The 25,262-nt window shown below is 45.0% G+C and overlaps 1 protein-coding gene across 1 annotated transcript in view; it reads right to left on the reverse strand.

The window, feature by feature from the left end:
* The window catches only part of GHR (growth hormone receptor), a 130,540-nt gene extending 107,496 nt beyond the window's left edge, over positions 1-23,044 (reverse strand). The window contains exon 1 of the mRNA XM_049794352.1: positions 22,927-23,044. The gene's annotated coding sequence lies outside the window, so the exon portion shown is untranslated. The remainder of the gene's footprint in view (positions 1-22,926) is intronic.
* Between the last annotated feature and the right edge of the window lie 2,218 nt (positions 23,045-25,262).

Below are 25,262 nucleotides of genomic sequence, written 5' to 3' on the forward strand. Positions count from 1 at the left end.
GCGTGGGTCCTTTCTGCGGTCTGCAGTCCTTCAGTCACAGACTGCTCCAGCTTGGGCTTTCCCATGGAGTCACGGCCATCTTCGGGGGCCTCCGCTCCCCCACTCCCCTCCATGGGCTGGGGGGGGACAGCCTGCCGTCTCACCGTGGGCTCCAGGGGCATCCCCTCCTCCGGCACACCTCCTCCCCTCCTTCCTCACTGACCTCGGGATCTGCAGAGGGGTTCCTCTCACATCCCAATCTCCTGTTCCTCTCGCACCCCAGACTCCCGTTCCTCTCGCACCCCAGACTCCCGTTCCTCTCGCACCCCAGTCTCCTCCCCCGCTGCAGGTTTCCCCTCCTAACTCTGTTCTCCCAGAGGCGCTGCCACCGTCACTGATGGGCTCGGCCTGGGCCAGAGTCGGGTCCGACTTGGAGCCGGGGGAGCTTCCAGCGGCTTCTCACAGCAGCCACCCCTGCGGTCCCTGAGCTGCTACAAACACCCCGCCACACAATCCCCTAACAATATGCCAGGACAAGACTTCTCTACTACACTGACATTTAATTTTTAATGGACCGGCTGCAGGCTGAATTATTTTATTTCACTCCTTGCCCCTTGGAACATTTACAACTGCAGCATCTCTCCATTGGTTGGATTAGTCACTTGAAAAGCATACGTTGAGCCATAAATTTTGAACCACTCTAATTCCGTGTCCATTTCAGATCCATGGCTGACAGATTACTCCAACTAGCTGATAAACTTGTAACAAAAGATTCAGAGTACAATTGTTCTACCAAAATAAAGCTGGGATATGCGGAGTGAATAAGGGCACAAACCAGCCTCCAAGGCAGCCCAAATGATCCCTTCGTAAGGGGACACATTAAAAACAGAACCTAGGTCACTGTAACTGTTACTCAAACTTAAGCTACCCCAACTAAAATATCCTGCTAAATTATAGAGTTGTTTGTCATATTTTTCCATAGTGTATTTGTCTCCTTTGTTGGTGTAGTGCTAGACAAAACTGTGCCATACATACTAAAAATGAGACTAAAATGCAATCAGAAGCACAAAGCAAACAACCCCAGCAATATAAAGAGCATAATAATTACTTATTAATTAAATCTTTACTAAGAATCCTCAGTTAAGTCTTTTTCACACATTCTTTTAGGGACTGCCATTTTTCAGGTCATTTGTAACAAAACTTACCTTCCACTGAGCATTCATACAGTGTCTAGTGCAAGTCGTATAAAATGGTAACTACATCACTTCTGAAGTAAAAATAGACAAAGGGAAAACAAAAAGAGGTATCCCTTCAAAAGCTGATTACTTTCCAACCATTAAGTAATTCACCACTAAGAATCCAACTACTGAAATATATGCAAAGGGAGACAGGGAACAGAAAAACATGAAGAGAACGTCACCACTGGATGATTTATGTCTAACATTATCCATTCATTGATAATGGCAATCAAATCAAACCTCTGACTTCTAAGAGAATACTAAAAGTAAGTAGGATCAAAGCACAACTCCCATCCCTTTTGTAGACAGCAGCAGAGCTGGCGAAGGTCTGTACCACGGTACAAGGCTTCATTACTTGATATCTGTACAGCGCTGTGCAAATATACAGTACTAATGACTCTGAGAACAATAGAGGGGAATGCCATCTCAGCCGTGCAACTAAACCCCATTTTCTGCACAGTTAAATAAACAATAATTAGTTTATGAAGAACTGATGACACACAGTTAGGCGAATTCTGTGTCTCTATTTCTGAGCAGCCTTTGGTCAACCTGGATAGAAAATTACATTTATTTAATATCCATATAACTGTAGTTCCTGGGGCCATAAGCACATGTAAAATCAAACCCACCAAATGCTTTACAAATAAAAAGACAGGCAAGAGTTTTGAGACTTTAATCTCACACACTCCATCAAATAAATAAATAAAAAAAAAATCAGAAAATTGAGGCCAAATTAATGCCTTTTTTTAAAAAAAAACTGATTGCAGCAATCAATAAATAAGTTTCAAAGAACTCTTTTAGTAAAGGCCAGGCCTAGCCAGCAGGTATTACATTAACTGTCATTATCAATTAGGACTTGCTCGGAACAAACCTTATTTACAAAGCAAGAGTTCTGGGAATCCACTCGTGTGTTAAAAGAACCTCCATATTGCTCTAGAGCGATGTTAGCAAAGCTAAGTGCTGCTTCATTAAGTGCAGTGCACACATTTCTTAATGGAGAGCAACTCTTATAGTCCGAAGGAGTTCATCCTCACCATCTACTGTGGGATATACACACTCATGTTGGCAATTTCAGTAATGAGACAAAACACTGTTTGTTCATAATGTCTTTTTTTTTTTTTTCATTTAAAAAAATGCAGGCTATCATAAATAAAGAATCAGTGTAAACTAGACATACATACTTCACAGTTACTAAACTTTGTCTAAATGTAGCAAAGGAAGGAAAGGAGGTTAAAAACTGTGGAATATTTCACCTTCTGAGAGCTATCTCACATCCTCAATCCTGTTCAGACAGGCATCGATCACTCCACAGTTTACAATGGAAATAGCCAAACATGGGAAAGAAAAGAGGACAAATATTTCTGATGAGTCATTTTTCTCTTTCTCAATAACTCCTTCCCCTCCCTTCTCCAAATGCCTCTTCCAGTAGATACAAACATCAGAAACACATTAAGTCAGCTGTACTTTCCAAAAGGTTGTCTTGTGATGTTTTGATGATTACAAAGCATGCAAGTTACACAAACACAGAAATATCACTGCATCACTGTAGCTGCATTCAACAAAACCGCACACAGGGAGCCTATTAGTTACAAATGCTGACAGTCTGCACAGTAAGAAACCAAACCTCTGTTTTGGGTAATCAGGACATTAAGGATTTGGGTTTGGGTCCAGTAATATGAGCCACAGGTAACAAGGAGATAAATGGCACCATTCCTTGTGAGAGGAGAAGGGTCTGGAATGCTGTTAGCCCTTGCACTAAGAATGGAAAAAACATGCAAATTAAGATATCAGTGTCTTCAAGGAGGAAAACATCTTAGGCAGTACAATTAAAAAGGCAAAACCCCCTCCACTGCAATCGATCAAACATAATTGTCACCCTTTTTAACAGAGGCCATTTATCACCACCCTGAAGGTACCTATAAATTGCAAAGGGCAAAAGTGTTTTCCAGCTCAGTGTTCGTATTTATCCTAGTGATAAGTGGCATTGAGAGTTGAATGGTTTAACTGTTGATTAAAGAAACAGTAGAAAGAACAGAGGGCAAGATGATTTAATCACTTTTAAAAGCAGCTTAACTCTGAAATGCTCTCAAATTCATGTACTTTGGTAAGGACTGGGTAACGTCCAATTAATCAGGAGCACACTGTTTCTTCTGAAATAACAGTTTAGCTGAGATAATTCCAGCAAGCAAACACAACTGCTTATTTTAACAAGAAAACTCATTTTTTATATACAAACAAGTATGACTCAGTCCTACACAGTAGTTTTACTACTAAGAACTTCCTGTCCCTTCCCTGCACTTGAAACAGGCTATCCAACATTTCCATGCTAAAACATGCCTTGTTGCTCTCCCTCAGCACAGCCCAGACATGAAACGAGCCCTTTTCAGAAAGATGCATGCCTTCTCATCCTGCACCAGTGATTTTAACAGTGGCTTATGGTTAGAAATCTCACTGCAAGATTGGGACCCAAGTAGTGTCCACATAGAGAGAGCAACTAATATGCAACATGTATATCTGTAAATCAGTTTGCTCACAGGTTGAGAAAGAAGGTGTAAAGAAAGATGCTGTTTCTACTTTCTTTGCTTTAAGCAGCGGAGGCATTCATACACCAAAAACAGTGAATGGGATTGTATTAAGAAGTTACTTAACTTGCCAAGCTTACCACAGGCATTCAACATTCATGAGTTTGGCTTAAAACTGTGCTTAAAAATAAGCTTTCTTATTTCATAGAATCCTGGAATGGTTTGGGTTGGAAGGAACCTTAAAGACCACCTAGTTCCAACCCCCCTGCCGTGGGCAGGGACACCTTCCACTTGACCAGGTTGCTCAAAGCCCCATCCAGCCTGGCCTGGAACACTTCCAGGGATGGGGCATCCACAGCTTCTCTGGGCAACCTGTTCCAGGGCCTCACTACTCAAACAGTGAAGAACTTCTTCCTTACATCTAATGTAAATTTACCCTCTTCCAGTTTAAAGCCATTACCGCCTGTCCTATCACTACATGCTCTTGTAAAAATTCCCTCTTGGGCTTTCTTGTAGGCCTCCGTTAGGCACCAGAAGGCTGCTGTAAGGTCTCCCTGGAGCCTTCTCTTCTCCAGGCTGAACGGCCCCAACTCTCTCAGCCTGTCTTCACAGGAGAGATGCTCCAGCCCTCTGATCATCTTTGTGGCTATCCTCTGGACTCACTCCAACAGGTGCATGTCCTTATGTTGGAGACCCCAGAGCTGAACGCAGTACTTTCTTCTGGGGCCTCAGTCTTTAGGATTCACATTTGCAAAATCCTGTAGGCAATAGGGAATGCTATAAACTTTCATTAAAAACAATAGAAAGGCATACTGCACCTCTTCAAAAGTTAAATGCTTTCAGGCATTTTATTGCACCATGTGCAAGATCAAATCGCTAGCAAGGTCCTAAATAGACATGGAGGTATACAGGGAGTAAACCAGACAGAATGAACCTTGCTATATGTATTCACCTATTTTCATTATCAAGAAATAAGCAGGACTAACCAGAAAATGGAGGTTATACACCCAACCAGCCATTTTTTAAACATTACTGAACTTCTCAATATTCAAGTGTACGGTGTCCTTTTTAAAAATCAACCCCTTTATTACAATCAATTAGCTGCAGCAGAAGCTCACACTCATCATCTTTCAAAAAGACACCAGGCTTCCCTTGATTAGTTTGAACATAAAGAGTAACATTGCTTTTGTATACACTCTTCCCTCCTGCCCGGTTTGCAAATTTTTAATTAAATATAAATATCATTAACTTTCTCCATGTGATTCATTTAGCAGGTTAAAAAGTTCATTTGAATATACACTACTCATCTAAGTAGCCCATGGTGTGGAATAATTATAATCGGAGCTGACACAGTGAAAATGGAAAGCAAATTGATTAATGCTGTACAAAGAAAAAACATTATTCCACAATACTGAACAGCCCCACCTTCAAAGTCTCTGTAAACTAATCCTTATTATCCAGCACTGCCTTCTGTCCTTTCCATCCCTCCAAAGCCAAGAAAATAACTATTAAAAGATAAAATAATCCAACACCTGGATTGGGAACCCAGCCAAGACAAAGCAGCAGGCTGTTCAATGGGAGCTCACCTTTCAGCACATGTGCAGTCAAGGTCAACTTAAAGGAAGAAAGAAGCCGTGATGTCCAAGAGAAAGAGACGGGCTGGAGGACAGCAGGCAAGCTGTGTCAAGGAGAGTGGGTGAAGGTCAGGAGATCACTCCTGGCAAGCATTGCCTGCCACAGCCCCTTCCCACTTGCCCAACAGGCAGAAACTTCCAAGCTGAACCCTGTACCCACGTCCTACCTGCTAACCTCCCTCTCTAGGTATGCACCCCATCCATTCATTGTCTCTGGTAATTCAAATACTCCCAGCCGCAGTGCTAAAAAATCAGTAATGTGCAAAAAGTTCACTATGCATCCCACCAAGCGCTCTCACAGCAAAAGAGAACAATTACCCTCAGCACTATTTGGAAACTGTGCTCACGTTCGATTTTCCAGGAACGAGCCCTCTGACAGAAAAGGGAACAAACAAGAAAATGTGTACAGGGATCATCCCTAACTTTAAGGGCAAAACCGTGCCGAGTGAGAGCAACAGCCCTGTGTACCCAAAGGTCAACAACCAGATTCCAAGTATTTTGGAATATGAACTCAGTATTTCTTTGGTTAACAAAGTTTACAAACCTGAATTGATGCCAGAGACAGAGAACATTTTCATTTTGCAATAAACCTCTGGGAGACCAAAAGCTTTTGGAAGGGCTCACCCTCTAGCTGACAAAAAAAAAATCCAGTCTGCCAGCTTCAGAGCTGTATTTGCAAAGTTTTATAAGTAGCAGTTAGGGCCAAAGGGGAAACGATACTGTCAGAAGCTTAGTTTGGCCACCACAGTTATCGCCTTAATCCATGAAAAAAAGCAGTGCCAGGATCTTTACTAACCAAAAACCAAACATGACTTTGAGCATTTGCTCTGACAAAGGACAGTGACAGCAGCAGGACACCAGTGTCACACTAATGCAGCTGTGGGACTGCTCCAGATCCACAGCAAAACCCATTATGCCCACCCCTAACCTGGACATAAAGATGGACTTTGTGTATTTCACGAAAGCATTCTTCAGTCTGAAGCTTCTTCTAACACACATTTATTTGGGGCACTGTTTAAACAAAAACCACACACACACGCTTGCAAAAAAACCCAAACAAAATAGTGATTACATCTAGGGATTTCCCATGATTCAAGACAGTTTTCTCATTGCTTTATTACAAGATTAAATGTCAGTGTCATATTCTACCACTGACCAATGTAAGGAGAACAGGCTAAGCAGCAGGTTGTTGTTTGTTTTTTTTTTTTAAAAAAACAACAAACAAACGGAAGAGGTGTTGCGGTAAACCAGAAACTGAATGCGAGTCAATGACAAAATGCCATTGTCTCACAGCACCAGGAATTCTGTGGCACATTAACAGGAGCAGCACATGCAAGAGGGGTGATTAGTTGCCCCGCTCCTGGATGCTACCAAACACCGCTTTCCCTTTGGGCTGCTCCTCCTTTCCCCTTCCAATGCTGTTGCCAAACCAAAGAGTGCGCAGAAGGTGGCAACGAAGATATGAAGCTCAGAAAACCCAACCAGTGGAGAAAGGTTTAGAGAGTGGCATTTGGCTTACAGAAGAATCGGGAGACACTTGGGGGAGCAGGAGGAGGGGGGGAGGCGAGCACAAAGCCTTGCAGCCTGGAGAGGCTGTTGCAGGGGAAGCAGCAGTCAGTGTCTCACTATCGCGAGCCATCACTGGACTATCATGAGTACCAACTGCGGTGAAGGGTTTTTTTAATGACGTTCCAGCTAGGTAATTAAGAAAAGCTAAACAACCCTGCAGTGCTGCAGAGCCTCCGCAGACCCTGTGGAGCTCACTCGGCAGTGCTCTGGGGCTCCCCTGCCCCATCCACACGTGGGGTGGCAGCCTTCCCATACATACCTGCTGCAAACTCTTCAAGGACAGGGAGGTGTGCCCGCTCAGCGCCTACCACAGTACCATCTGCAGCAGCATTATGTCTACTGTAATCCTCATCTGAGATTATTAGCTTGCACAGTCAATACCTGGCATCAGTAAATCACCATTTAGTAAAATTCCATCTGTTTCAAGGCACTGTAATGTCTTCGTGAACATCATAAAACCACTGGCCTCCCTATAAAAGAAAACTGACAGCAGTTAGCCTAACAGCAAAAAACAGTTCAGTAACGGAACCTTTTGGTGTGATGAAAAAAAATCCACTTTGCTCCATTCATATTGATATGTAATTCTGTAGGAGGACCGAGACTTTTATTTCTAGTCAATTTGTATTGTTTTATGTAATACAAAAGAAAAAGTATTTTCATTTATTTGAATACACTTGAAAATATTTGAACTTCTTATTTGAATTTATTCAAAATTACTTCCGTTTAGCTGTTTTCAACTCATTAAAATCATGCTTCAGACTGATAATTTGATTTTTATTTAAAATGTGTTTAACCAGGCCAGCATTTATGAGTTATACAGTCCCAGCTACTTCTAAGAGATGAAACTCTGAATTAGTCTAATTCAACCCAAAATTACTAACTGGCTAGGTTTCTTGAAAACATTGTTTTTCCAGAAAAATTACTACCTTATTTCATCCAGTCAGAGGCAAGCTTATAATGAAAAGCTTCATTGCACAGAAGAGACTAATTATCTTCACTCTAAAATAAATATTCAAGGATTCCTCCACTGTCATATCTCATCATGCTATATTCCAAATTCCCTTAAAACCTCAGATTTCAGAAGAATATTCCTGCAGCTATTTTAGTAAGGCACAGAGGCAACTAATATCGGGGAGTGTCACATTTCAGCAGGCATATGGCCAACAGAAGACATATTAAAAGCACAAGTAATCAGCACACAGCGCAGCCATATATGGCTGTATTTGTTTTGTTCGGCACTGTAAATCATCCTGCCATGCCTCCACGCCACCTGCCAGTGCTCCAGGGCAGGTACCTTCACATTTGTTTAGCATAGTTGACTGAATTGCAAACTATGGCTGTGACACTGCATTAGCAATATTATTGTCACCTAAGGCAAAAGTCTTTGCTCCTGTTTATCACAGCAGACGGCACATACCAGGGAAATTCTGCACATACCATTGAAGAGCAGGCACTAAACTGAGGTGGCTGAACTAAGGTCTTAGGCTTATCATAGCCAGTAGAGTCCTTAGAGAAGCTGAATAATTCAGGTATCTAGTGCAGATACTTAATGTTACATCACGTGAGTACTCTTCAGCAACTTTAACATTAAACTTAGAAGAACAAACTTAGCCACCATCAGGTCATGTTTCCCATCTGCTGCCACAACTAAATCCCACCCACCCCCGGCTGCCTAAGATTTGTCTTTAATTGCAGTTGCCCTGGCTGTAGAGCTCTCGGATCCCTTGTCTCTGGACACACAAGCCTTTGGGTCACACGATGAATGTGGGCCACCTTGCAGGTGACAGAGCAGATCCCAATGCCGTCCCCTTTTTGCCCCCCCCTCCCCCCTTGGCTCCAGCTGCCCCAAGGCTGCCTCTAGCCCCAGCCCTGCAACAAGGCTGGGAGCGCCTGGTACAGGGGCCTGCCGAAAGGCAGCTTCGTGCCTGGCCAAAACCAGCCTGGCTGTGGGCCGCTGACAAAAGATGCTGACTAGCCCTTCCTGATGACAAGGCATCCCCTTGCCACAGGCTCCCGAGCTCTCCTGCTATCAGGCAGCTGTGGGACAAGTTGCATCGGCCCAGGGAAAAGGCTGCGCCCAGCCAGGGATGCAGCCCAGGCACCCTACACGATGGCATACGCTGCAGACCCCACGGCACAGGAACGAGAGCCTCCCCAACTAATCAATCTTACAGAAAATATATTTGCCTTCAATTTCCGGCCACAGCCTTCGAATGGGTTTCACGTCTGAATCCATCCTAAGCAGCCTGTGTATTGCTCCACACATGCTCCACAAAAGCGTGTCACTCAATTGTGATGGCTCTGAAGATTTACCTCCAGACTCGGGAACCGCAGGTCTTTCGGGAGATAATAGGCTTCTGATACTCCAGCACATTGTCAGGGTAGTCAAGCTGTCAGCTGACAGTCAAGAGAGAATAAAATCCCAAAAGCGAAGGGAATGCCAAGTGGGAAACTAATTTTTTTCACTGACGCATTTTTTATGTACCACTAGCCTCAGGAGAGTTACTGTAGCTTGCTGGTAGCTTATCTCAAGGGTCAGAACTGCAAATCTGCTTCTGTGTACGTGTGCATTTATGAATTTGTGTGTATAAAAACTGCTATGCAAACACCACATTTTACTTTGGTAAAACACACCGCAGTATACAGAATACCTGCAAGAAAAAACCACACACTTACATGCTCTGAAAATAACCAAATATGCTTGATGACTAATTTCTAGTTATGAAATGTAACAGCCTCATTCCTTCAGGACAAAATGCTTACTGATGATAAGAGACAAAGCAAGTTACTCTTTCAGAAAGGAACGAGTTAATATGTCCGCACATTTATTTCTCCCAATAGTTTTCCACCTCACAGAATATTTTCTTTTTGTTAGCCTAGTTATGAAGGCATTTTAGCTGCGTGTTTAAAAAAAAACAATCAAATATATTTTCCTGTCTACAAAACACCCAGGAACATGCCAGAAAGTAATTAGGAATGACAACCACATAATGACACGCGAGCTGCAAGTATTCAGTTTTTAGTCTGGAAAATAAAACACTTAACAACGGATATGGAATGCTTTTGCTCCAGCTCTTTTATGCGTAGCTGGCATGACTAATTTGAAAAATAAGACACCATGTGCCAATCTACTTTTCAGGCAGAATTCAGACAACAGAAATTCAAACAAAGGAAAAGAAGATCAGACTAACCACACAAGGTGCCTACATTAACTTTGCAGAATAACCACCGGCATATCAGAGGGCCTGCGAGTCAGTCTCCACAAAGAGACTGGTTTGTACTTGGGGCCTGCCAGACTCCCATTTTTGCTAAAGAGTGAGCTTGTAGCCATTCTGAGATTGGCAAAAAAAGTGCTTGTTTCCTGCAGATAGGCCATCATGTGGCAGAGACCAGAGTTAGAAATTAAGATTATCTAAGAGGGTAGCTACTGGTATTTGGTTACGTTTTTCTCGATTTAGGAAAATAACTTTTAAATAAATTTGACACCACAATCTGAATTTTTCTGAAAGTATGCTGAATTTTGAGCAAATGCCTTGATTTCTAGTACACTATGAAAAACTTAAGAATAAGCAGAATTGCTAGTAACAGGACATGCCCATTGACACCTTGACTAGAAACTCTCCCGTAAATCCTACCAGAAGCAGAGTTCCTCTGGCTCAGCTTGCTGACGAACAATGCAGGAAAGTTTTATGATGGAAACAAGTTGTTCTTTTTATCATGCAACTTGGCAGCAGTAGGTTATCAAATACATATCTGTCCCAAATAATGCTGGCACTGTATTTCAATTACTTAACAAAGTAGCTGTGAAGGATATTATTGTCCCGGGCCTCCCAAGACAGGGTTGCTGCCAACTGGGTCACACAATAATCAACAAACCGGACTCCAGAAAGGATGCTAGATTCCTCCCAGCAGCACCTACTATTGAAGAAATTACAGATATTTAGTCAGTGTAGTGCTGGATTTTCACCTCTTTATTAACGAACTGCTCAAGGGGGTCTGATCAGCAGATTACTTTAATGACCTGACTTCATACTTGGCCATGAATCTTTAATTCATGTAAACCTTTCAGCTCATGCTACCGCCAAAGAAAACAGCTTGAAGAAAAGGAATAGTCTGTTTGTAGGTTCCCTGGACTCTTGGGTTGGATACATCATCTGTGAAATACAAGCAGCACCTGGCTTATTACTAATTCCAAGACTGCACAAAAACTAAGAGCACAATACATTCAAAACAACACCCAAACACTCAACCAAGTATTCCCCTGTTCTAAGGGGGGGGGGGGGGGGGGGGGGTTGGAGGCAGAACAGCTGTAGTGGTTCTGCTATGGTTTGGAAACCAGTGCCATGAGCACAGGCCCTGAAGTCTCACATCTGGCTGAGGTCTTTCTGAGCTCACTGCAGAGCTCCCTTGCAGTCACGGCCAGGGATGTGGCCCTGTTCCTAGCCACAAGCTGCGTATCGCTTCCAGGAGCTACTGCTTGGGACGTGCAGACCAAGTCTTTCACTCAATCCTACAATCTATGCTATAATCCCTTTTTCACAGCTACATTAAACTCCCAAATAAAAGATGCTGTATGCCTTCCCAGAGCTAACAGGACAGGTGAGAAATACTTTCCTCAAACATCATTTTTTACCTGCTTGTTTGTCATTCAAACTGTAGAGTAGTCCACAGAGTATTAATAAACCCCTACAACAACTGGACTGATAATTGACTTTGAGTAATTTCAGAAAACTAATCCCCCCCGGTGGTGGCTGCTGTTCTCTCTCATTCAGCATCAGCATCTGGCAACAAGTGATTCCACTGAGAAATCTTGGCAAAACTTGGAGAGTTTGTTTTGAATTTCCTTCACAACTTCTCAATGCCCGACCGTATTAATAGCTGAAGATGAAACACTACTGTTGCGGGTCTTCTTGATCCCACCATAATTATTTCTAATGGTCCGTGTGGCACTTCTTTACCATTTCAACACTTGCTTAAATTTATTACAATTAAATGACCGTGTTCTACACAGCAACTTGCTGGTAACAAGAGGAAGAAGAGCAGCCAGCATTTAATGTCCATGGATAGATCTTTGAGCCAAACAATGGCCAGAAATACTAGCACTACATAAAATACATCAGAAGTTTGTAACACTACCTGCAGAAAGTTCCCTACCTATGGCTCAGTAAGGTCCCATACCATTCCTCAGAAAGGAATTATCGGGATGGTTTTGAAAGCATCATCCTCACCCACCAGACACGCACAGGTCTGAGAAGAAAAAGTCGAGGGAATATGAGCAGTTCTGTTTGGTTTTCCCGTTTTGATGACAAAACAACATAATAAATGGCATTAGTCCTTTTCTGTACTAACTGAAGTGCTTTGTGAAGACAAAGACAAATGAATGGGAAGAGCAGTAGGGGTCAAAAGTCAAGGCCCAAAGCCAGAGTTGCTGATAAGTAACTATTTATAATGTAGAACATCCAAAAAGGTCCGTGCTGTTCACTTAGAAGTACATATCCTCCTCAATCCTCGATCTACAGTGTTAGAATTAGTCTACTCTTCATGTCTCAGTGCCGTGGTGCATCCCAGAAACCTTATGCAAGGTAAAGAATCAATGCTAGCCTGTTCAGTGTGCCTTTGACGCTTTTTTGTTGTTGCTTTTCAAATGCCTGAACTCCTCTGGTATCGTTTGTGTGATTATAGCACCTAAAAATGATTGCCAGCCAGCTGCGCTGCAAACTACACCAACAGAACAAAATGCAGATTAATATTCATCTTTCCGCCGAAGATGCCTTACCGCTGTCCAGTAATTGCCATAATGAATACCATCGCTCGTTCCAGCGCTCTGCTATTCTCTGTTCGCAAGTTTCCACCTCCACCAGTGCCACACTTCCACCAGCTTCTGCAGCTCTACTCTCTCAGGGACACTTAACACGTGGCCGGTATCATCTGCTGCTTCTCCTGCACCGGAATCAGAGGAAGCTGATTGCTAAGTCCACATACATTAGCACAAACTGAGAGCGACTTCAGTTTCTGCTCAGCGGCAGCCCCGGGAGAGGCACTGGGGAGGAAGGGGGGATGGCACACCAGGCAGCTCTGCTCGCAGGCTGCTGAGCGGGGAATTGAAGCCCTGGCTGCCGTCTCCTCCGGCCGAGCACAGCTCAGCACTTTTACCAAGCTGGCTTCCATCTGCGTTGCCTGGAAGTGCTCCACAAGCCACAGCCTGTGAACAACCATGCCCCTTCTGACCGGGATTTTTAACGACATTTTTTAAGAGCACCTATCCGTATTGTTACGGTAGGGAGTAATCAGAGCATCCGGAAAATGCCAAACTACCTGGATATGAAGCAACACCGCGAACACAGGGTTTTGCCGGTGCCCACCAGAGCCACCCTGCCAAAGCACGACAATGTGGCAAGACATAAAGATAGCTCATTCGTCCTGCAAAAGAAGCTTCTGTCAGTCCTTCCACACTTTCTCTAAGCCACACAATTCAGATAACCCCACCCAAACCTGAAAGCCAACTTTCAGTCAGAAGAGCTGGAATAAAGCGGAGGAAGGAACTTTGCTAGGTCTATTAAATATAACAATAACGCGAGTCTCAGCATGGACTGCGTGCAATAAAGAAACACACAGTTCAATGATCTGGATGCATTTTTCTTCTTTCTGGATTGTTCCGTTAAAGATGTGCTGAAATTTGAATGTATGTCCAGTAAACTCTATATCACCATTCTGGTATTTGGCCTTGTCAGTGTACGACTGCTCAAAAGCAGTAAAGAAAATAAGAAAGCCTCCTACAAAATCCCCTGCAAGTAATCTGGCGCATTCTCCCTCATGGCTGCTATTGCCACTGACACAGCAGAGTTTAAAGGTGTTCCCCCCTCCCCTCTCCATCTGTTACTCTGCACCCTCTCTGGCAGGCCGGCTCATGGTAACTTTTCCACAGAATAGAAGTCAATCTCTAATCAATGTCACCCTAGTAGGTTACAGAGGCTTTCAACCTAGAGAGCCTATAAAAAATGACAACATAAAGGATGCTTACATATACCGTAATATAAACATAAGAAATTTTAAAAATTGTTTGTACCCTGCTAGGAAGTGTTTAAGGGTTCAAAATTAATCAAAATTAAGTAAAAAAAAAAAAAAAAAAAAAAATTACTGGACTAAGCCTCTTCAACTCTCGCCCTCAGCTGAGCAAAGGTTTTGGCATGTGGCTCTGGGGGCAGAGGAGCCTGGCCACCACCAATGGAGCTGAGGTTGCTGCTCTGCAGTATTGCTCAAGCTGAACAGGAATGAATGTGCTTCTTGTTCCAGTTTTCAAGATACCTGGTCAGTGCAGGCATCCGAGATGTATAAGGTGGGAGGGATGATTCTTCTTTTGCCCGTAAGAGCACGCTTCTGCTTCATACAAATAGGATTACCAAGCCACAGCCTCCTGTCAGATCAGGCTCCTTGGCAGGAACCTTTTAAAATCAGTTTAAAAAATCTAGACAAATAAATAACTAGTGAGAGATACCTCTTCTGTTTCAGCCCTAACAACAAACAGTGCCAGTTATTTTTATTGAGATCTTACATTTTTTTTCATACTTCAGCATCAGTAAATAAAACAAAACCTGCAATATAAACAAACAGTATGGGTACCAACTGCTCACGTATAAAATGAGTTGGCAAAATACATCAGTTGTTTGATGCAAAAATAACATCTTTCTCTTCACTGTATTTTTTACGAGCTGTTGCACTGACAGGATCCTACAAAACATTGCAACCAATATGCCATTTGGAAATCATAGCATGCAAGCCTCTGACAAAATTAATCCTACGCTACCAAAACCATTTGTACTCCTACCACAGCTCTACCCATAAAGTAGCAAAATCTTCATAATAATAAAAAAAAAAACACAAACTTTTTTTTAAAAAAATCGGTATGAATATATGCTTCTGGGTGCAATTCAAGTTACATTTGAATTTTTAAATGTTCTTGAGGGTTTAGGGGTTTTTATTGTGTTTTAGTACAGTAGTCTCAAACATCCTTAAACAAATGATTACACTTAAGTCTTAAACATGTCCTTTTGATTACTGGTCACATAATGTTCAGTTTTCTTCTTAAGACAGTGGACCCAAACAGTTCAGCGTCTATAACTTCAGTGTTTTCATTATCATCCAACAGTTCCCCAGGCTTTCATGTCCTGATGTTTTTACTTACAGATATTCTATTTTGTTTCAGAATTTATCCACAATCTGTGTGCAGTCCCTAGCTCTTGATCCCTCACACCATAAAACCTCCTCTCCTTTTCTGCATGATTTAGCAAACTGAAACACCTGTAGGACATGTTTGCCCACTGCGGAAAACTTTTTCCCTCTTCTACTCTGAGACCTCCTGTGGTTAACCAGGCTCTCAGGTCCCTTAGGCTTTAAATAACATTCAAATGATAGGCCAAAATTCTTTAAAAAATGAATTATATCTGAAATTCATGCCTCAGCATACAGAACAGGTATATGAGTACAGAAGCTTCTGTATAAAGATTTCCATTATATTGTTCAATGTCAACAGGAACAATTAGTCAGGAGGAGTCTCTCTTCCTAAATCCTATGATCTTTCTTTTTGGCAGGTGGACTTTTTATTCCCACTGGATCCATAAAGCTCTCTTGGGCTCTTACCGAGAGAGCCCTCCACCTGCAGTACTAGAATGGGAGAGGACAAGGGACCCACAATGATTTTCACAATACTTTGGTTACTTTGATAAAGCATTAACTTTTTTTATAATTTGAAAAAAGCAATAGAACAAGCTACAACAAATGCATAGGTGCAAGAGTAAACAGGATTACTTTTTCAATCATGACATTAAGTGCATTCATCTACGCCACAAGCTGGATCAAAGACACAAGGGCACAATGTATTGCTTATTTCCCTTGTGCATCGGATACAGGTTCTACATGGTTCTACACAATAAGCTTGAGGAATCAATGACGGATAAAGCATCTTCATGCAAGTATTCTTACTCTCCTCCTTGCTCTGATGCAAGTTAGGCAGGCCCCTCACACCACTTAAACAGCTGAATGCTATCCTTCCTTAATGTCACCACCAGCATCCCTGTGGTCATCCAAAGCCTTAAGAATGATCAGGCAGTATCCACTGTAGTTAGGCTTAGTGTGTGTGCCTTGTGGTGGATAAATTACATGCCACTGAAAAAAGCGTGTCTGGGCCCAGTACAATCAAAGAAACTCATTCTCTCAAAGCTACCTATTATTTCGAGGAAATTAGCTATTCAAGCAGACTACTACCTAAGAACCAGAGGTGACAAGGCACAGGCTGCTTTAAAACAGTGACTGCTTTTTCTGAAATGGTTTCTGAACTGATACGGCCACCCTTATTAAATGCACCTTAGTGCTGGAAGATACCAGAGTCATCACACAGTTCCACGAAAATAGCCTTCCTCACAGGGAGGTGGAGAGGCCATTTTTCCCCATCCTGGGCTGCAGTCCATCCATGCCGTACACGCTGTCCTGCACCACCAGAACTGGCTGGTGTACAGGAGGCCAGCAGTGACCGTATCACGTAACAAGTGTCTCTCCTGTGCAGTGTTTGTTACCACCACCCAGCACGAGCAGACCCAGAGACTGACTGCTGCTCTCCAAAGGTCAGAAATCAGAGCTAAAAAGCATAAAGCCCCATCTCACACACTCTCTCTGATCCTATTGCAGTAACGTTGCAGCCATGAGTAAGAGCAGTTCATCCACATGTACTGGACCAGCAGTACATGTTCCACATGTTTGGAACAAGCACGAGTCACATCTGAAAAGTTCTGGCTGCATGTGTTTCAGTTAACGTGTATGGATGAGGCAAAAACTGCGAATGGATTCAAGAAAAAAAGAGCAGGATTTCCCACTGCAAATCATACCTTCTGCTGGCTCAACTCACTGCAGCAAGCATGACCCTAGCATATGCCCTACAAAAGCCAGGACTCAACCTGCGAGACCAAAGCCCCAGCGTAAGCACAGCTCACTGGGCTTGATCTGCACATGCTGTGAAGTACAGATGGGCTCATAGAGTCATGACCGCGCTGTATTCTGCCCTGTTTACTTAACATCTTAGTCCTTTTTGAGCTGCTCTGTGCCCAAACTCAAACTGTCACAGTCATTACAAAAGTGATGGTTTTCTTGGGGGTTTCTGTGTAAGTAAAAGTTCCATAGCATTTCCCAGACATACCTGACTAGGCTCAGCCGTAAAAAGTAGTCAAAGGGAAAGATACAGCAGCTCATTGCTTATAATTGCTTTTCTCCTCTCAATTGTCATCCCAGACCTCCTTTACTTCAGGCAGAGCAGATAAAGCTTGGTCCCAAACATAATCACAATCAGTCCTCTTCAACTCATGCGAAGCAAGGGACAAGAACTGCCATCTAAAAAGAATCTTGCTTTCTTTTCACTCACTTTTTACAGCATCACATAAAGCCACCAGCAATCTCATGAATAGTCAAAATGCCAAACAGTTCAAGCTTTTTTGGATGAAAACAGTATACAAGGCATCACTCAAAACAGTTATAAAGTAGGTTCATAACATGGTTCTTGAGCAAACACTATTTGATAAGCATTCAATACCAAACTCAAACGGTATTTGCAGATAAATGAGAACCCACTGCATTCTCAAACTACCACTGGCATAAATTCCTACATGTGTGTGAAAAAGGCAGGCAAAAAAAAGAAAAAACCATGAAACATAGCAGAAATCAGGCTGCTAGCTAAACACTTGAGAGCAGCTGGGAATAAGGCATGCAGTTCATGAAGTGAAGCAAAAACTGACAAGCATGCTCATTTAACCAAGACAGCTGAAATAAAATTTGTTGGTTCTTTCAGTCTGTTTCTCCTGGCCTACAGACTCTCTTTCATGGTCAGACCACCACTACCCAATGTCCAAACTCCAACAGACACAAAAAGGTTTGTTTGGCTATTATCAATAAGGTTGTAGAGATTAATGACATATAGACTAAAACCCAAAACTGCTGCATATTGCTCAAACGTAGAGACACCTGTGCACAGAACTAACACAGGTACAGTTTCTACCTGAAGGGTACCATCAACGCATCCTAGACATCTACTGGAATATGGAACCAGTCCACTGGGATTTGAACAAATCCAGTGTTCTATAGGCGCAGCAGACTTTGAAGGCTAGAAACAGCCATTGAGTATCTCTACCTAGAGATAGAGGCAAAGAAGAACAGGCAAAAATATTTCTGTTGTCCCCAAATTCTAGGCTGGCCAGACCCGAACCAGTATCACTGCAAAAGCTGGAGTACTGAGTGACCATATCAGGCTGCCCAGGACCGCAACGCCATGACAGCCTGGGGTGCAAGCCAACAGCCAGCGAGCACGGTGCTGGAACAGCTCCTGATAATAGGTCAGGGTTTGATTTTTCTGCTACTGAAAGGCCAAGTTTTACCAATCTCATTTTCTCCTGAGGCAGTAAAACTTCAAATTCAATTTAAGCGCTTGAATGATGTAACATGATGGTTGTTATTAATAACTCAACTCTTTGCAACCACCCCTCAGAGCTGTTGTGTGTTAGCTGCTGACAAACCTGTATTGCACAAAATTACTCTGTAGAGCATCTGCAATATTACTTCATGTTTGGACTAACTACTTATAAACTGAATTTGAAGACTGTAATGGATTTATGACAGTATTTAAACAGCTTTTAAAGTTCTAAATGTTAATTATTGCCATCCCTATTATCGTCCAGTCTTTCAAGGGTACCCAAATGCAACTGATTATTCATATTTATGTCTTCAAACATCATCTTTGTTCTAGGATTACAAGCAGTAAGCTTATTAAATGATCAGAGACAGAAATCTTCCACCTTCATGAGCATAAAGCTGGTGAAGCATCTTCTCTTTGCACATTTCTGTTTCCCACATTACGCACCCACCCTAGGGAGTTACTGTGCTTGATGCACAGGCCTAGCAGGTCTAGCACTAGCACTGTGATACCCTAACGCTGCATGTCACTCTAAACGGCTACAGAAAAGGACAGATGGGAAGGCATAACTCCTTCCACACCAGAAGAATGGGTGCTGTGTTTACCCCCTTAGTGCAGAGAGATTAAGATTTTCTGCTAAATCTATCAGAGCTCCATATCCTCCCATCAACATTCCCCACAGAGCATTCGTTGCCTCCACCACATCTCTGGCATCCTCCACGCAGCCCTGTACGACCTTCCCCCGTACAACCACGGTCCCACACAGTGGATCCCTGCCACAAGTCCTAACCGCTAGTTTGGACAGGTAGCAAAACAAGAGACTATGTTGCAGACTGTATTGCTACAAATAGGAATATCCTAATACCTGGAATTTATAAAACTCAGCATGATTTAGAAGACACGGAGGTCAGCATCGCAGTCAGTGTATTTTTTTGGAAAGTCAAAAGACTAACATCAATGTGATTAGCATGGTTAAGTATGAACAGCAGCACAGATGGAGTGTTAAAGCTCGTAAGTGCTTGATTACTGCTTTAATCCTTCAGCTACTCACTACATGGATAACAAATGAAGTGGGACAACCTTACACCTCAAAGATTACTCTGAACCGAGTGCCTGTGCATGTGCATCCACACAAGTATCTCGCGCATCAGTGACGATTACTGCTTGAAGCAGCTGGACAAGGGTGTTTTCCAGCAGTTATTCCTTCAGTAAAAATAATTGTCATTTACATCCTCACAACATTGTACCTCTGAAATGCTCGGCAAACAGTAAGGAACGTTACTTTGTTTAAGAAAGACATTAAGTCTCATTCTATTGCAAACCACCCTGCTACTGTGAAGCACTTCTGAAGTCTATATTAACTTACTGATAAAAAAAATAAAGTTCCCGGTGATGGCTTTCTTTTCAGTAGAATACCTGCTTTTTAAAGGTCAGTAACATATGACACTTAAATGCATTTTCATTTCATAATCTGCAGTAAATATGATATGGACAACACCCATCTGCCAGGAAACAGCCTTTACAATTCAGTGGGGAAAACTGTTTCTCATACATAAAGAACCAGATCTTTGGTAAGAGGATGCTTGTTACATCTCTCACAAATTAAAATGATGTGTAAATAAGCACCCACCTCATACAAAGAACTTCAGCTGGGATTCATACACAATAAAGAAAGATTTCCCTTGTGATAAACAATTTGAGCACAAAGTGTTCCTTCAAGTCCTGATATAAATCTGTTCCTGCCAAGCTAGTATTTCATTGCGTCAGCCTTTTGCCTTCACCACGACTGTAGTGGCAGCTTCGCTGCCTCCCTGCCTGCTTTCCTCACACTGCCCTGTTCCCAGAATTACCATCCCAGCTCTGCTGGGCCAAAGATTCGCCTTTCCATCAGATCAATATGTGGTGAAAAAGTAAGGAAGATCCTTTGAGTGAAAGGGAACCCGACCCTCTGGCAAACCCAACATTTAGAGACTCCCATGTGGATTGAGTGGACTCAGTATTGCAGCACTGCTAGTATCCTTGCCTTTCCTTTCCCCATCAACTTTATCCCCTCTTCTTATTATTTCTATCATTTCTATTTATTTGCAATGCTTTGAAAATGTTTTGACACGTACCTTAAGACTGCAAGAGCTTCAACTGGTCTGAATGCAAGTGCTGTTGTGTCTGATAAAACTTTTTTTTTTTTTTTTTTAATCACACCAAGAAAATAAAAATCAAAGCATCTCTGCCTACATTGCTTTCTCAATGACAAATATTCACAGCTTCTATTTTGCCCCTGGAAATCTGGTCTTTCAAGCAAGATACATAATGTTATATTTATTTAGCTCGATGCTCCCATTAGTAGCACAAGATAAATACTAGCTTTGATAAAAAACAATTCCTGCAGCAAAAGGAAGCTTCACTTGATAGGAGCAAGGCCTACATTTAGCTTATATACACATTAACAGAAATGTACATATAGTCAAGGGAAAGAGACCCTGTGAGCGAACTTATACCCTAAAAGGACCAACATGTATTATACTTCCTCAGCTTCCAGATCATGAAAAAGACTGGAACCAATCCAGAAATAGGGGAATTGCCATCAAAGATTTATTTGAGCCTTCCCTACTGGAAACGGTCACAAGAAGCCACATGCAGTAGCACATGTACTTCAGTGAGTAAGAACACGCAGAATCGAGCTCCATGTGTCTCCCCAACACATCCAGCACGGCACAGACACCCAAGCGCTCTCTGGGAGCAGTGCTGCCGTGTTGCACGGTGCTACAGAAATTAACACCTCTACAGAGCCCCCAAGTCCATGTATCTGCACGGTGCTGCACTGTGCTGTGCAGATACATCTACACCGGGAGACAACGAAACAGCCCATGGTAATGAAAACAATGCCTGACCGTACTTGGGGAATTTGACTCCAAAATATTTGGGGAGTATCTATGACTCCTCTATACATCAGAGTAAGTTTCAGCAGTTATCTTCATATATTTAATAAAAGTACCACTGCCATTTACTGGCAATTTTAGAAATTACTCCTCAGAAGCATTGCAAGCTGGTTTTTGTTTGTTAATCCTTTATAATTATTGAAACATGCTAATGTACTGAATTAACATGGCAAGTAGCAATTCTAGTAACGGGAGACTGAGATGTGGCGGAGATGAAAGACGCCACATTCCTATTTAAACATTTCAAGCGGTCTGAAAAACTTTCAGTGATACTTACGTTTATCACTCAGAGACACAAAACATCTCAACTGCAATCTACTGTAATCTCAGTATTTAAAAATCTTTTAAATAAACGCTGGTACTTATTTAAATCTTACCAAATCTCCTTATACTGATTCTACTCCTAACTACGTTTTCATCACTGATGAGAGCAACCGAGTCTATGCTATAGCTAAGAGTCTTTCAGATTTAAGTTAAGCACCTCTTCACCTGGCAAATAACTTCCATTTTTCTGATCAGTAAACACTTGCCGAAAGCATTTACAAAACGGGATCCAACTCAAGTGGTGGGGTACAGTTTTGTAATTGGTTCATTCTTATTTCTGATTTAACCACGAGCAGAAAGATGACAAGGTGCGGGGTCATTCGTAGTTGCTACACGAGGAGGAAAGTGAAGCTGTGACTGAATACAGTAAGTTAATAATACCGTAGGTTCTGAACGAGGTAAGACACTACTGAAAAGATGAGTAACTAGCGCACATCCACACGCTTGATCTCTAGAATTAGCCCCGTGAGAGTTTGCAACAAACATCACTGAAGACGTTGCTGTGCAAAAACACTAGTTACTCCCTCTGTTTTGTACGCTGCTGCTCAGAGTATCTGCAAGTATTTGTTTTTGAAAATGCTCTCTTCAGTTTCTTTCCCGTGCGATACCTACAGCAGACCACACACTAAGAAACGCGATCAATTACAGACGGCACGAGAGGTTAGGAAAAAAAAAAAAAAACACCCCACTAAAAAAAACCCAGAAGGTGAGTGCGTGCGTGTATAAACTGGAATAAACCACACAGAAGAGGCGCTCGGATGAGGTCCCTCACAGAGCAGGGAAGACTGAGACGCTGGCAACCTCATCTGCCGTTCTCCCTCTGCTTTCCGAACCCAAGCCCGCCCAGAGCAGGCGGCTTCCCTGAAGAATAGTGTTTCTCCAGACCTCCGAGCCCACGCTTCCCTCCCCCGCCGTCCCCCCTTCATCACCCACGGCACGCGGGGTCACAAAACTTCCACACACACCCCCCCCCCCCGCCCCCCCCCGACAGCCGTCCCGCCCGCGGGTCCGCGGCCGCGGCCCGGGTCCGGCGCCGCGTTGCCCACGCCAGCGGGACGCGCCGCTCCCGGAGGGGCTCCGACACCCACCGCGCTTCGCGGAGACCCCGCCGCCCCCAGGCGAGCGCCGGGCGGGGAAGCCCGACGGCAGCCGGCCCCCGGCCCGCCGCCGCCGCCGCCGGGACGGAGGGCGGGGGGGGGGGGTGGTGTCGAAGAAGCCGCCCCGCTCGGGACGCGGCCGGCGGGGAGAGGCGCGGAGCCGCCGCCCGGTACTCACCGACTCGCTGCTCAGAAACTTCCCCCCCAAGTTTCGGCGGCGCGGCGCGGCGGGCGCGGCCCCCTCCGGCGGGCGGCGGCACCATGGGAGCGCCTCAGCGAGCGGCCGCCGCGGCGGCGGCGGCACCACCGCCGGGCATCGCGCTCCCTCCGCCCGCGGCCGGCCCCAACTTCTGAGGCGGCAGCGGCCGACAACGGCGGGCGAGGGCGGGCGCGGGGCTGAGCCCGCACCCCTCCCGCGGGGCGGGGCGGGGCGGGAGGGACGGACGGCGGCGGGCGGCTGCGCTCCCCCCGCACACCCAGCCCACCTCCGCCCCCCGCCGCCGGCAGCGCCGGCAGCGCTCACTTCACTCGCCGCCGCCCCGCAGCCCCCTCCGCGCCTGCCCGGCCTGCCGGGGCGCGGGGCGCTCAGCGGCCGCCGCCGCCTCTTCTTCCTCCACCTCCTCCACCACCACCTCCTCCTCCTCCTCCTCCTCCTCCTCCTCCCATGGCCGCCGCGCCCCGCTCGGCAGCTGGCTGTCCGCCCGCCGCGGGCAGGAGGGGGGTGAGGGAGCGGGGCCGGCGGGGCGCCGGGGGAACGTGTCTGGCGGGGCGGGGGCGGCTCGGCGCGTCCCCGGGAGGGCGGCGGGATTCCCGGCCGCCCCGGAGCCCCGGCCGGTGCCTGTCGCTTTCGCTGCGCCGCGGGGCTCCGTCTAGGGGAAGGCGGCGGCTACTGCAGCGCATCCGCCTGCCGGGGCTGGCGGGGGGAGCCGCCCCTCTCCCCCTCTCCGGGACCCCCGGCCCGCTCGGCGCTGCGGGCGCGGGGGGGGGGGGGGTGTGGGGGGGCTGCCCGGGGGAGTTACGCCGCTTGCCCCGGAGAGGCCGCCGCGGGTTGGGGTGGGGGGCGTGGGCCCGGGCGCCCGGCCCCGGCGTGTGCCGGCGAGGGTTTGTTTCCAGGAAGGCGGTGAATCCGATTTGATTGGGGGTGGGGGGTGTCGGGGAGAAATTAGGTGGTTTATGAGCGGGTGAAAGCGCAATGACGGGCACCTTCCCCGACCCGGCGTGCGGCGGAGCACACGCGGGGCTAAGTAAAGTGAGCGTGGACATGAGCTACGGCGAAAGGGGGAGCGACCGCTTGGACTTTTCTTACAGCAGTGAAGATTTCTCCTTTGAGAAACACCGTAGGAAAGAAAACAGTCAAAATGAGCACAGTGCCATCGGTTTATTTTATTTAGGTATCATTTACGTTGACAAAGTACCAGAGACAGACCCGCATGTATGCACAAAGGTGACTTCAGCAGTGACATACTGATCTTTAAGGCCCTTGCAGCAGCCCCCCCCCCGCTGGCTCAATCATTTGGTAAGCCACGATGCAAAGCCCCCCTCCGAAATTAACCCAGAACAGAAGAGAACTGTAGCTCACCTGAGTTCCCAGCTGTGGTTCGATGAGCGCGAACGCTGGTGGCACCACATGGAAGTTGTTGGGTGGCAGTGGCTGGGATGGTGCAGCTCCTGGCACCTTCCACTGCTCAGGCTGGTGCTGCCCGTCCCTTGTTCTCGCACCAGGAGCTGTGCGGCGAGAGGCTGCTTGGCTTCAGGGAGCTGGTGTGCCTCAAAACCTGACCTGCAAACAGCAAGTGGTCGGTCCTCAGCCAGGCTGTCACTCCAGGCTGGCACTCTGCCCGCTCCTGTGAGTGCCAGACCAAACTGGGGGGGTGTGTCTCTGTGTGTAAAAACATGTAGCTGAGGCAAGATGGACCATGAGATGCGGCCACATCGATTTTCGTATTGGCTTAAGGGCCTTGAAACCTGACACGCCGATAACTATCTGCCAGACGTGTCACTGAGGTTTTAAACTCGGGGCGCACAGGTAACATCTTTCTTATTCCTACACCAGAACCATCTCTTGCCTTTTCCTCGTTTAAAAAAATCACGGAAACAGAACTCTACATTCCTTCAACAGTGTCAGGCAATACCGTAGCCTTTCCATTCATACACGTGCAAAAGACGTTAAGTTTCAGTTCCTACCGCTGGTTAGGGGATCATACCCACACCTCCTGGGAGATGCCTGTGCTGCCAAACTAGCAGCTGTTCCTCAGGCCTTTCATTCTTAACTCCTGCCTACTGAAGCTACAGCAAAGCATGATTAGTAACTCATTGGCTTAGAAATTGCAATCACAGACCTGATCGTGACTCTGAAGTTCTGTGGTTGGACCACTGTGTTAGGAGAGGAGGACTTGCATTCCAGCTCCAGAGGTGTTTATGGCGTTTGTTTAATACAACATTCCTGTAACATAATGAGATCTGAGATTTTTACAAACTGTTTTCTATTGGCCAAGTAGCGGTGAGAGTTGAACA

Source organism: Accipiter gentilis, chromosome Z (genome assembly GCF_929443795.1).
Source record: "Accipiter gentilis chromosome Z, bAccGen1.1, whole genome shotgun sequence".
Classification (NCBI taxonomy): Eukaryota; Metazoa; Chordata; class Aves; order Accipitriformes; family Accipitridae; genus Astur; species Astur gentilis.